Source organism: Bos javanicus, chromosome 14 (assembly GCF_032452875.1).
Source record: "Bos javanicus breed banteng chromosome 14, ARS-OSU_banteng_1.0, whole genome shotgun sequence".
NCBI lineage: Eukaryota > Metazoa > Chordata > Mammalia > Artiodactyla > Bovidae > Bos > Bos javanicus.
This window is the reverse complement of record NC_083881.1, coordinates 17,931,191-17,943,206: the sequence shown is the minus strand read 5'-3', so window position 1 is coordinate 17,943,206 and position 12,016 is coordinate 17,931,191. Positions and strand designations below refer to the sequence as shown.

Below are 12,016 nucleotides of genomic sequence, written 5' to 3'. Positions count from 1 at the left end.
GTTTGTAGTATTTATTTGGGGAACTAATAATTTACAGAATAATACATTTTGTGTGCTTTTTTTGTTTGTTTTATTTTGCTTTGGTTTGTCTCACAGTGCAAGTGTTTCTCTAACCCTCTCTCTCTCTCTCTCTCTAACATAGCATGTTAGGATCTCACCACCTGCTATGAGAGCAAGGCCAGATATTAGATCTGCTTGTGTTCAAATTCTTGTCACTAGGGCAAAGATTTCACAGCATTTATTAATTTAATAACCATCTGAATCAGTGTGATTCATTTGGTGTTTTCTTTTATCTGCCTGTTTATTTATATGAGTACAATAAGAGTTGCTGATTAATACACAAAGAACTTCTTAGTGTGTGATTAATAAAATGATCCTAAATTATACTGAGACTTAGGGGCTTCCCTGGTGGCTGAGACGATAAAGCATCTGCCTGCAAAGTGGGCGATCCAGGTTTGATCCCTGGCTCAGAAAGATCCCCTGGAGAAGGAAATGGCAACCACTCCATTACTCTTGCCTGGAAAATTCCATGGACAGAGGAGCCTTGTAGGCTACAGTCCAAGGGATCACAAACAGTCGGACACGACTGAGCAACTTTACTTCTTCAGAAAAATATTCTATTTTCAGGAGATCTTATATATCCTCTGGGGTTACGACTTGTATGTCAGAAATATCTAATTGTCTCTATCAGTTTGCCAACAGATATCAAGAAACAATCATTACTCAGTTTACTTCTCCAGGTTTAGCTTGACCATTGCAGGAATATTCTTTTTATTCTGAGATCTCCTAGTTTGTCTGTATTCCTGGCCTACCAGAAGGGAACATTACTTAGCTTCCTGTAAAGCTGAGAGTTCTTTAGTGATAGACCAGATAACAAGACAATTACCATGGGGGACATTTTTGGTATCAATTTTGACATCTAAATTTTCTATATTACCCCAAATTACTAAAATGAACCCAGGTTTCTTCTGCACACAGAAAGCATACATAGGGACTTCTCTGGTGGTCCAGTGGTTAAGACTTCACCTTCCAACACAGGGGATGAAGGTTTGATATCTGATCAAAGAGCTAAGATCCCACATGCTTTGCAGGGCCAAAATACCAAAACATAAAACAGAAGCAACAAAAAATTTTATATATAAAATTAGAAAAAAGATCAAGAGAATGAGAAGACAAGTCACATACTAGGAGAAAATGTTTACAAAAGACATATCCAATAAAGATTGTTACCTAAAATATGCAAAGAACTCTTACAATTCAGTGATAAGAAAATGAACAAACCTGACCCCAAAAATGGGCAAAATCTATAAAATGATATCTCACTAAAGAAGATATACAGATGGCAAACAAGCCCATTAAAAATAGCAATAGGATACCACCACGTATTCCATAGGGTCACACAGAGTCAGACACTACTGAAGCCATTTAGCACATGCACATACTTCTTAGATTGGCCAATACCTGGAGCATTAACAATACCAAGTGTTGGAGAGGAGATGGAACAACAGGAACACTCATTTATTGCTAGTGGAAAAATCAGATGGTACAGCCATATTAGAAGGTTGGTTGTCAGTTTCTTACCTAATTAAACATAATCTTACATCATTCTATCCAGCGATCACCATCAGTCAGTTCAGTCACTCAGTCATGTCCGACTCTTTGCGATACCATGAGTCGCAGCATGCCAGGCCTCCCTGTCCATCACCAACTCCCGGAGTTCACCCAGACTCACGTCCATCGAGTCAGTGATGCCATCCAGCCATCTCATCCTCTGTCATCCCCTTCTCCTCCTGCCCCCAATCCCTCCCAGCATCAGAGTCTTTTCCAGTGAGTCAACACTTCGCATGAGGTGGCCAAAGTACTGGCATTTCAGCTTCAGCATCATTCCTTCCAAAGAAATCCCAGGGCTGATCTCCTTCAGAATGGACTGGATGGATCTCCTTGCAGTCCAAGGGACTCTCAAGAGTCTTCTCCAACACCACAGTTCAAAAGCATCAATTCTTCGGCGCTCAGCCTTCTTCACAGTCCAACTCTCACATCCATACATGACCACTGGAAAAACCATAGCCTTGACTAGACGAACCTTTGTTGGCAAAGTAATGTCTCTGCTTTTGAATATGCTATCTAGGTTGGTCATAACTATCCTTCCAAGGAGTAAGCGTCTTTTAATTTCATGGCTGCAGTCACCATCTGCAGTGATTTTGGAGCCCCCAAAAATAAAGTCTGACACTGTTTCCACTGTTTCCCCATCTATTTCCCATGAAGTGATGGGACCAGATGCCATGATCTTCGTTTTCTGAACGTTGAGCTTTAAGCCAACTTTTTCACTCTCCTCTTTCACTTTCATCAAGAGGCTTTTTAGTTCCTCTTCACTTTCTGCCATAAGGGTGGTGTCATCTGCATATCTGAGGTTATTGATATTTCTCCCGGCAATCTTGATTCCAGCTTGTGCTTCTTCCAGTCCAGCGTTTCTCATGATGTACTCTGCATAGAAGTTAAATAAGCAGGGTGACAACATACAGCCTTGACATATTCCTTTTCCTATTTGGAACCAGTCTGTTGTTCCATGTCCAGTTCTAACTGTTGCTTCCTGACCAGCATGCAAATTTTCAAGAGGCAAATCAGGTGGTCTGGTATTCCCATTTCTTTCAGAATTTTCCACAGTTTATTGTAATCCACACAGTCAAAGGCTTTGGCATAGTCAATAAAGCAGAAATAGATGCTTCTCTGGAGCTCTCTTGCTTTTCCCATGATCCAGTGGATGTTGGCAATTTGATCTCTGGTTCCTCCTCCTTTTCTAAAACCAGCTTGAACATCAGGAAGTTCATGGTTCACATATTGCTGAAGCCTGGCTTGGAGAATTTTGAGCATTACTTTACTAGCATGTGAGATGAGTGCAATTTTGCAGTAGTTTGAGCATTCTTTGGCATTGCCTTTCTTTGGGATTGGAATGAAAACTGATCTTTTCCAGTCCTGTGGCCACTGCTGAGTTTTCCAAATTTGCTGGCATATTGAATGCAGCACTTTCACAGCATCATCTTTCAGGATTTGAAATAGCGCAACTGGAATTCCATCACCTCCACTAGCTTTGTTCGTAGTGATGCTTTCTAAGGCCCACTTGACTTCACATTCCAGGATGTCTGGCTCTAGGTGAGTGATCACACCATCGTGATTATCTTGGTCATGAAGATCTTTTTTGTACAGTTCTTCTGTGTATTCTTGCCATCTCTTCTTAATATCTTCTGCTTCTGTTAGGTCCATACCATTTCTGTCCTTTATCGAGCCCATCTTTGCATGAAATGCTCCTTTGGTATCTCTGATTTTCTTGAAGAGATCTCTAGTCTTTCCCATTCTGTTGTTTTCCTCTATTTCTTTGCATTGATCACTGAAGAAGGCTTTCTTATCTCTTCTTGCTATTCTTTGGAACTCTGCATTCAGATGCTTATATCTTTCCTTTTCTCCTTTGCTTTTCGCTTCTCTTCTTTTCACAGCTTTTGTAAGGCCTCCCCAGACAGCCATTTTGCTTTTTGCATTTCTTTTCCATGGGTATGGTCTTGATCCCTGTCTCCTGTACAATGTCATGAACCTCCGTCCATAGTTCATCAGGCACTCTATCTATCAGATCTAGGCCCTTAAATCTATTTCTCACTCCCACTGTATAATCATAAGGGATTTGATTTAGATCATACCTGAATGGTCTAGTGGTTTTCCCTACTTTCTTCAATTTAAGTCTGAATTTGGCAATAAGGAGTTCATGGTCTGAGCCACAGTCAGCTCCTGGTCTTGTTTTTGCTGACTGTATAGATCTTCTCCTTATCATGTCCATGAAAAGACATGAAAGAAACTTAAATACTTATTACTAAGTGAAAAAACCACATCCTATATGATTCCAAATTTATGACATCCTGGAAAAAGCAAAAGTTTGAAGACTAAAAAAAAATCAGTGGTTGGGACTTCCCTTGTTGTCCAGGGGTTAAGACCCCATGCTCCTAATGCAAGCGACCTGGGTTGATTCCAGGTCAGGAAACTAGATTCCATGGGACACAACTAAGAGCTTCTGTGCCATGACTAAGACTTAATATAGTCAAAAAAAAAAAAAAAATCAGTGGTTGCCAAGTGTTAGAGGGTCTGGAGGAATGACTGGACAGAACACAGGATTTTTAGGGCAGCGAAATTATTCTGTATGATGCTATGATGGTAAATACATCATAATGTACTTGTCAAAATGCATAGAATGTAAACACCATGAGTGTATCTTAATATAAACTGTGAATTTCTGTTATAATGTTGCATAGGCTCAATGATTATAACAAATATACCACTCCAATGAGAAATGTTGATGGTGGGGAAGGCTGTTTAGGGGGGCTGGGGTGGAGGAGTAGGGGAAATAATAGAAACTCTGTACTTTCTACTCAGTTTTGCCTGAACATAAAACTGCTCTAAAAATAAGTTCTGTTACAAAAAGATAAAGAAAAGGTGCAGGAATGTTGGTTCCCATTCTGGGCACAGCATTTGAGATAGAATAGCTACCATCCGTTGAAAAGTAATGCAAAAGGAATTTGGCATAGACATAAGGAAAGATATAAGGAAAAACAGGTTCTGGTAGGATCTACAATTAAGTGCTAAATATGGCCCTTGAAGGAGTGTGTTTTCACTGACATGGTCTGCTAATTGATCAAAAGATTTAACGTTGAATACTTTCTTAAATATCAAGCCAATATCCCAAGGTATCTTTAGCTTCTCCTCCATTCTTGAGCCAGGTACATGGCATCTTCCAAATGAAGGTGAAGGCTGAGCTGCTTGATTTTTTGCAGTAACAGGGTTTCTGGGAGGATGGATTGATTTCTGGATCACTTTTCCCCACAGGCTTAGAGTAACCACTTATACACAGTAGAGATGAAATTAGTAATTTTTTAAAAGTGTAACATGAGTTTATTCTGTGACATTTTCCTCATTGCAGATATTTTAAAATGAATTGAAATAATCAGTGTTTCATAAAAAGTAAATACATTAGAAGAATCTAGATAATACCTGTAATACAGATGGCTTTACTCTGAGCATCCACTTTTGTTTTCACTGCAAACATCCTTTTTTAAAAAGTTATATAAAAATGGTAGATTGCTGCATTCTACACGGCCTGTGTCTCGTCTGGGCTCAGTCATGTCCAAATCTTTGCAACCCCATGCACCACAGCCTGCCAGGCTCCTCTTTCCATGGAATTTTCCAGGCAAGGATAATAGAGTGGGTTGCCATGCCGTCCTGAGGGGATTACCCCAACCCAGGGATTGAACGTGTGTCTCTTGTATTCGCAGGAGTATTCTTTTACCATTGCGCCACCTGGGAAGTGTCCTGTGTCTCAAACATTTTAAATTAACTTCAAGCTTTTCCCTCAACTCTAAATGTTAATGATATTTGCTTCTGTTTTTAAATGGGAAGTGTATACATTTTTTAAAACAGTGATATTTAGGTCTTCTCTGCCTGATTCTTCAAAAAAAAAAAAATGCTTCATGCTGAGTTTGAATAGCAACTGAGCGTCTGGTCCAGAAAGTGGTAGGTCATTACAGAGAACCAGCGGTACACATCTGTCAGCTCAATTTCCATGAAAAGGGTATTCCATACCCTTTCTGGCAACTTGAGATGACTGTGGAGGCTACCTGCAAATTCCATCTGCTGTCAAAACACTGGCCTGGCCCTGACATCCACACAAGGCTTTGCAGCAAGCTCTGGTCCAATTCTGTCCGTTTCAGCCTCCAATGTCTTACTGTATGGTCAATCAAACATATGCTCCTGCAATATAGATTTTCCCCAAAGTGCCAAACTATCTCAAGGCAAATGGCCCAGCTCACTGTGTGAAAAATCAAACCTAAGAAATCCAATAAATCAGCCAAGCTAGTCTTTTTTATTGCAGGCTGCCCAAGTACTGCATGTTCTATTTCATAGCCTGGAAGGAAGAAAACTTGATGAATACCAGTTACACTATGTAAAAACCTAGTGAAGATAAATATTTGTCCATTTGGAATTACAAAAGAAGTGCTGACTTTGGCAGCACATATACTAAAACTGGAATCACAAAAGTTTTTATCTGGGGAATCAACCACATGAATAATCCAGTTGATCTCAGAGATCCCTAGAATATCTTTATCGCATTCAGTTACATGATAAACAGTGTCTTGTCCTTAACGGTGAAGTATTGTGTGTCTTTCTTTTTTTTTCTTTCCTATTTTATTGAAGTATAGATGATTTACCATGTTGTATTAATTTCTGCTATACAGCAAAGTAATTCAGTTATATAAATAGGTTCTTTTTCATTTCTTGTCCATTATGATTTATGACAGGATACTGAATATAATTCCCTGTGCTATACAGTAGGGTCTTGGTAGTTATTCATTCTATATATACTAGTTTGCATCTGCTAATCCCAAAGGCCAAAGGGGAGAAGGCGGGGGAAAGAAAGATTGAGAGTTTGGTCCTCTTTCTCAGCATATCATTTTAAAATTCTTCCATCAAAATATTCCGGTTCTGATATAATTCTGAGATGTTCTTTCCCCAGTTATAGTAGCTTGCTCTTTCCCATGATTGGACTTACTTTCAGTTGAGTGAAATAAAGCCACTACAAGTAGTAACCCAAATAATAACTTCCATTTTCGTCTTCCTTACACATTCTTTAAATAGTTCCTTCTTGTTAGGAGGAAACGTTTGTCACCATTTCCTTATACCCAAGAATACTTACAATGATTACAAGTAGTTTCTACACTGATTTAAGAATTACCAAGAGAGGAATTGGACAAGTTGAAACCATGAAATGAGGAAACTCCTGATGTCTCTTATGGGAGAACAATTTGGAGGGCACAATTTTGAAAGAGCACGGATGAACACAACTTCTTTTATCTGTGGCTGCCTTGAAAAAGAATCATTCAATGCAGTAATTTTTGGGTAGTCCTCCAAATTTCCTTGCTTTTGGTACTCAAGAGGCATACTGTTCTTTTGTTACTGAAAGTCCTATAGAAATAAAAATTTCCAAGCAGAAAAGGAAACTTATTAAACTGATTTATTCCCAGGCCTGGGTACTTGCTGTATGGTTTGTTGTTGTTGAGTCGCTAAGTCATGTCCGATTCTTTGCAACACCAGGCCTCCCTGTCCTTCACTATCTCCTGGAGTTTGCTGAAACTCATGTCCATTGAACCAGTGATGCCATCCAACCACCTTATTCTCTGTCGTCCCCTTCTCCTCCTGCCATCAACCTTTCCCAGCATCAGAGTCTTTTCTGAGTCAGCTCTTCCCATCAGGTGGCTGAAGTATTGGAGCTTCAGCTTTAGCATCAGTCCTTTCAATGAATATTCAGGGTTGATTTCCTTTAGGATTGACTGATTTGATCTCCTTGTAGTCCAAGGGACTCTCAAGAATCTTCTCCAGTACCACAATTCAAAAGCATTGATTACAGCTAGTGTGTTACATTTTCTCCAGTTGGTCAATGAATTAAATCAGAAGAAAGCGCAATTTATCAGACTGCAGTTCACAGGTGCTTATCTTTCTTTTTTGATTTTTAAAAAATGTATTTGGCTTCATCAGGTCTTAGCTGCAGCACGTGGGCTCTTGTTGCGGCATGTAGGCATCTCTCTAGTTGTGGTACTGCAGAGAGTTCAGGCTCAGTTTCAGGCTTAGTTGCCCCACAGCATATGCAGTCTGAGTTCCTGCAGGCATGTGTGCTCAGTCACTTCAATCGTGTCTGAGTCTTTGTGACCCTATGGCCCACCAGTCTCCTCTGTCCTTGGGATTCTCCAGGCAAGAATATTGGAATGGTTGGCCATTTCCTCCTCCAAGGGATCTTCCTAACCCAGGGATGAATCCATGTCTCCTGCATTGCAGGCAGATTCTTGACTTCTGAGCCACTAGGGAAGCCCTTAATTCCCTGATCAGGGATCAATCCCATGTCCTCTGTATTAGAAGGCCACGTCTTAATCACTGGACCAGTCTGAAGCATACCTTCTTTTGCTTGATTTATCCAAACAGTGACAAAAGTGATGAGTCCCTCCAATTAGTGGTTGTGTTTGTTTGTGTGCTTTTCTGAGTGAGGTAGTAAGCTTTTTCTCCCTTAGTAAAAACTCAACAAAATAAAGGGGTTTGGCTTGATTCCCATTATGACACCAACACCAGACACAATACCTGCAAATAATAAATGTTCAATAAATATATTGGGAGAAAGAATGTATGAATGAGGAAAGCTGTTTCTTGAATGCCCATTAAAGCACTAAGGCATAGTCAATAACCCTTGAACCAGAAATCAAATGCTCAGATTCAAGGCACAATTCCATCTGTTTTCATTATCTATCCTTTCATAAATCTTGAAAGCTCTGAGCCTCAATTTCCTATTTGAGAAACAAGCAACTATCTATTTCATGAGCTACATCTCCTAAGACTTGTGAGGCTCCATCAAGATAATGCAGATGAAAGCACTCTGAGCTTTAAGCTGGTTTATAAATACATGATCAGACATGGCATGTCACCCTGACATCAATCAGGGAAATAATTTAAAAAGTGAGTGGGAAGTGTAAGGAGGTAAAGAATGCTTAATTTGCCAGAATTCTCAGGGCAGTATGATACATAAGTGGAAGAAAAATTTGATAAGATAGGAGGTAAGATCTTTTACCATTCCCATTCCAAGAGCCATATTCTACTTTCAAATCATATTCAATAAAACTTTCCTCTAAGAAGGTCTACACTTAATGACAGACCTTTTGAATATAGAGTGCAATAGAAATATGGAGCCAGAGGTATGTTGCCTGAGGCACAGAGGATGAATTTTTTCCAACAACTTTCCCTAGAAATTAATCAAAGAGACAATATTTTATTTCTTTAAACTGTCTACCAAAGATACCAAATTAAAAGGCTCCCTGGGATGTACACATATTGTCATGGCCCAATCACATGTATAATCATATCAGAATCATACTAGACTGTATCAGATTTAAAGAAAATATGATCTTTGTCCCATAAAGTTTGAATATATTAATGTAGGTGGAACCAAGCTCAATCTTGTTAGGTAAAAAAGTTAATCTCACATAACAATATGGGGACAAAGCCAAAGTCAGAATCCAGTATTCTCCATCATGTTGTGCAAATGTTTTATAAGTGATTACAATTTAATTATTGATTCAAAAGCATTGAACAGATCAGGCCTTTGTACCATGTTTTTCCATTCCCTCTCTCCAAATGGACGGCCTACATTTAAACTAGACAGATGAAAACTGGTAACAGCTTGCTAATGGATGTCAGAATCGAAGCTCATTTTATTCAAGGGTCCCTTCATTTATTCTTTAATTCATCAAACATGTATTAGATGCTTAAATGGTCCAAGCATCTGGAGTTGCATAGGGAATTACAGTAAATACAAACAAACATTGTGTGTATGTGTGATCTGAAATGTTTACTAGTTGTGGTCTGAAAGAAGAAACACACCATTAAAATAAAACATTTGGCTCTTGGGCTAATTTCCAAGATAAGTTTGAAAAAAAAAAGTTCATTTTCTGTGTTCCCTCTTCACGACTGTTGAATTGGGAATATAAAGCCACTAGACATTTGACTGCAATATTTCATTTCTCTTGTACAAATTAAATAGAATACTGACATTCAAATTATGCCCACTCTCATCTTGATACTTTTCCAAGATTACCTGAAAACTTTAAAACAGTTTGAAACGGACTCCCCTTTACATTAACTCATGCATTCAGCATTCATTTACAACACCCATCATGTGCCTGGCACTGTGAGTAAGTGCTGGGACAGGGGCACTAAGACACAAATGAGACTGCTCCAGAAGAACTCACTGTTGTACATAAGCAGCAATTGAAGAGACTGCAATTCAGAGTGATAGTACAAAGGTTTCAATTCTATCAAGATACAGATGATACACAGAGGCACACGGAGGAGACTGAAGTTAATTGGACATGGGTGTTCAGAGAAGGCTTCCTAAAGAATGCTAAGTTACATTTGGAAAGAAGAATACAGGTTGAAGATAAGAGATGGTTATGTCAAAATGAAGGTTTAGCATTCACCAAGGAAAAGAAGCCCACAACAAACTGTGTTCCCTGGGAACACAATTTATAACTGCTGGGGCAAAAAAATGCAACGTAGTTACGGTAAAGTTATTTTAGATATGACTAACTTGAGTACAACAAACCCATCTTCTTTTGATCCCCTAGCTGAGGTTTGCCTGTAGTTGTCCACATTCTCTGTTTCTCCTTCAGACTGTTTTGCCTTTGTGATCATACAGTTACAATGTGGCTAAAAACAACAATGTGCATGTACAAAATAAGGCTAACTTAATTTAGAATTTACTGTATGAGTACCAAGATAGACTAGGAGAGGATATTTTTATCGCTATGCAAAGTTTTGTTCAAGATCTTTGGCCGTCTTTACAATTTCCCCCCCATTATCTTATTTTCTAATACGTTTTCCATCTTTCCTCTTCTTCCCTCTTCTCCTTCCCCTCGTCTTCCTCCCTTTTGTTCTCTCTTCCTATTTCTTCTTTCCTTCTTTTTTTAAATGGATGACCGTCTATGTCTGTGACTATATACCAAAGCTATATACTATATATTGTCTATTTACTGTATAGCAAAGACTTTCATCTGACTGAGTAATTTTAAATCTGTGTTTCCAGAGTTCTTTGGAACTTCTTGTGGAGAAATCATCCTGGGGATGACTAATCCAATGGCATTCAGGCTCACTTTCTTCACCTGGTCTCAGGCAGCCTCACAAAAATCTGCTTTTTAAATTGGGGCTTTGAGAAAGATTTCATTTGAAAAGAGAGTTCTTATGCTTCTTTTTAAAATCACTCTTTCCTGTCTAGCTCTCATCTTCTGAGGATAAGCTGAGGCAAACAGAGAAGCGATAGGATCAATACTGTTTAGCGACCTAGACAGAACTACACTTACACATGGGTCTTTTTCCCAGGGATCTCATCCCTTTGGGTGACTCCAGGTGAGGGTTCTCCTGTGCCACATGGCCCACTTAACAGGCAGTATCTCTTAGAGGAGTGTAATGAAAAGGGTGTCACCATGTGCTACGTGTCTTCCCCTAAGTGTAGATTTAACTGCCTCCTAACCACCTTTAAGCTTTATTTATTTATTTAAAAATATTTATTTGGCTGCATCTAGTCTTCATTGAGGCATGTGGGTTCTAAGGTGTCTGGGCTCAGTGAAGAGCAGGCTTAGTTGTCCCCCAGCCTGGGTAATATCAGTTCCCCGACCAGGGATCAAACCTACGTCACCTGCCTTGGAAGGTGTTGGAAGGTGGATTCTTAACCACTGGACCACCAGGGAAGTCCCTTCCTTGTAGCTTTAATAAGAAATACTCTAACTCAATTTGGAAGATATGAACTATGAATTTATTAAATTAACTATGCTGAGTCATGGAAACCATATATATATATATTTATACACACACACACACACACATATATATATACATATGTACATATGTATACACATATATATCTATATATTTCTTGAAATGGAGTTTCTTATCAACTTCTTTGGGGATTGGGGACACAAACAGGCAAGCATCTGAATTTTTCAGTGCAACCAGATGTGGAGTAGTCTTGTTGCTATGAATTGAATTATGTCCCTCAAAGGATAAGTTGAAGTTCTACTCCCCATTACCTCAGAAAGTGAATTCAAGTCTGTTGGAAATAAGATGGTCTTAGATGTGACTTATAAATTAAAACCAGGTCATGCTGGAATAGAGTGGGGCCCTAACCCAACACAATTGGTGTCCTTATAAGAAGGTGGCCACATGAAGACACAAGAGACACAGAGAGAACACCATGTGAAGATGAAGCCTGAGATTGGAGTGATGCAACTATAGTCCAAAGAATACAAAAGATTGCAGCCATCATTAGAAGCTAGAAGAACATTGTAGACTAGACTCTTCCTCAAAGTCCTGAGATGTACCCAAACCTGATTTTGAACCTGGTATCAGACTTCTAGCCTCCAGAATTGTGGAACAACAAACTATTGTG

At 39.1% G+C, this 12,016-nt stretch overlaps 1 pseudogene; it reads right to left on the bottom strand.

The window, feature by feature from the left end:
• Nucleotides 1-5,376: 5,376 nt before the first annotated feature.
• LOC133260164 (metalloendopeptidase OMA1, mitochondrial-like) overlaps nt 5,377-12,016 on the bottom strand; it is a 171,769-nt pseudogene continuing 165,129 nt past the window's right edge.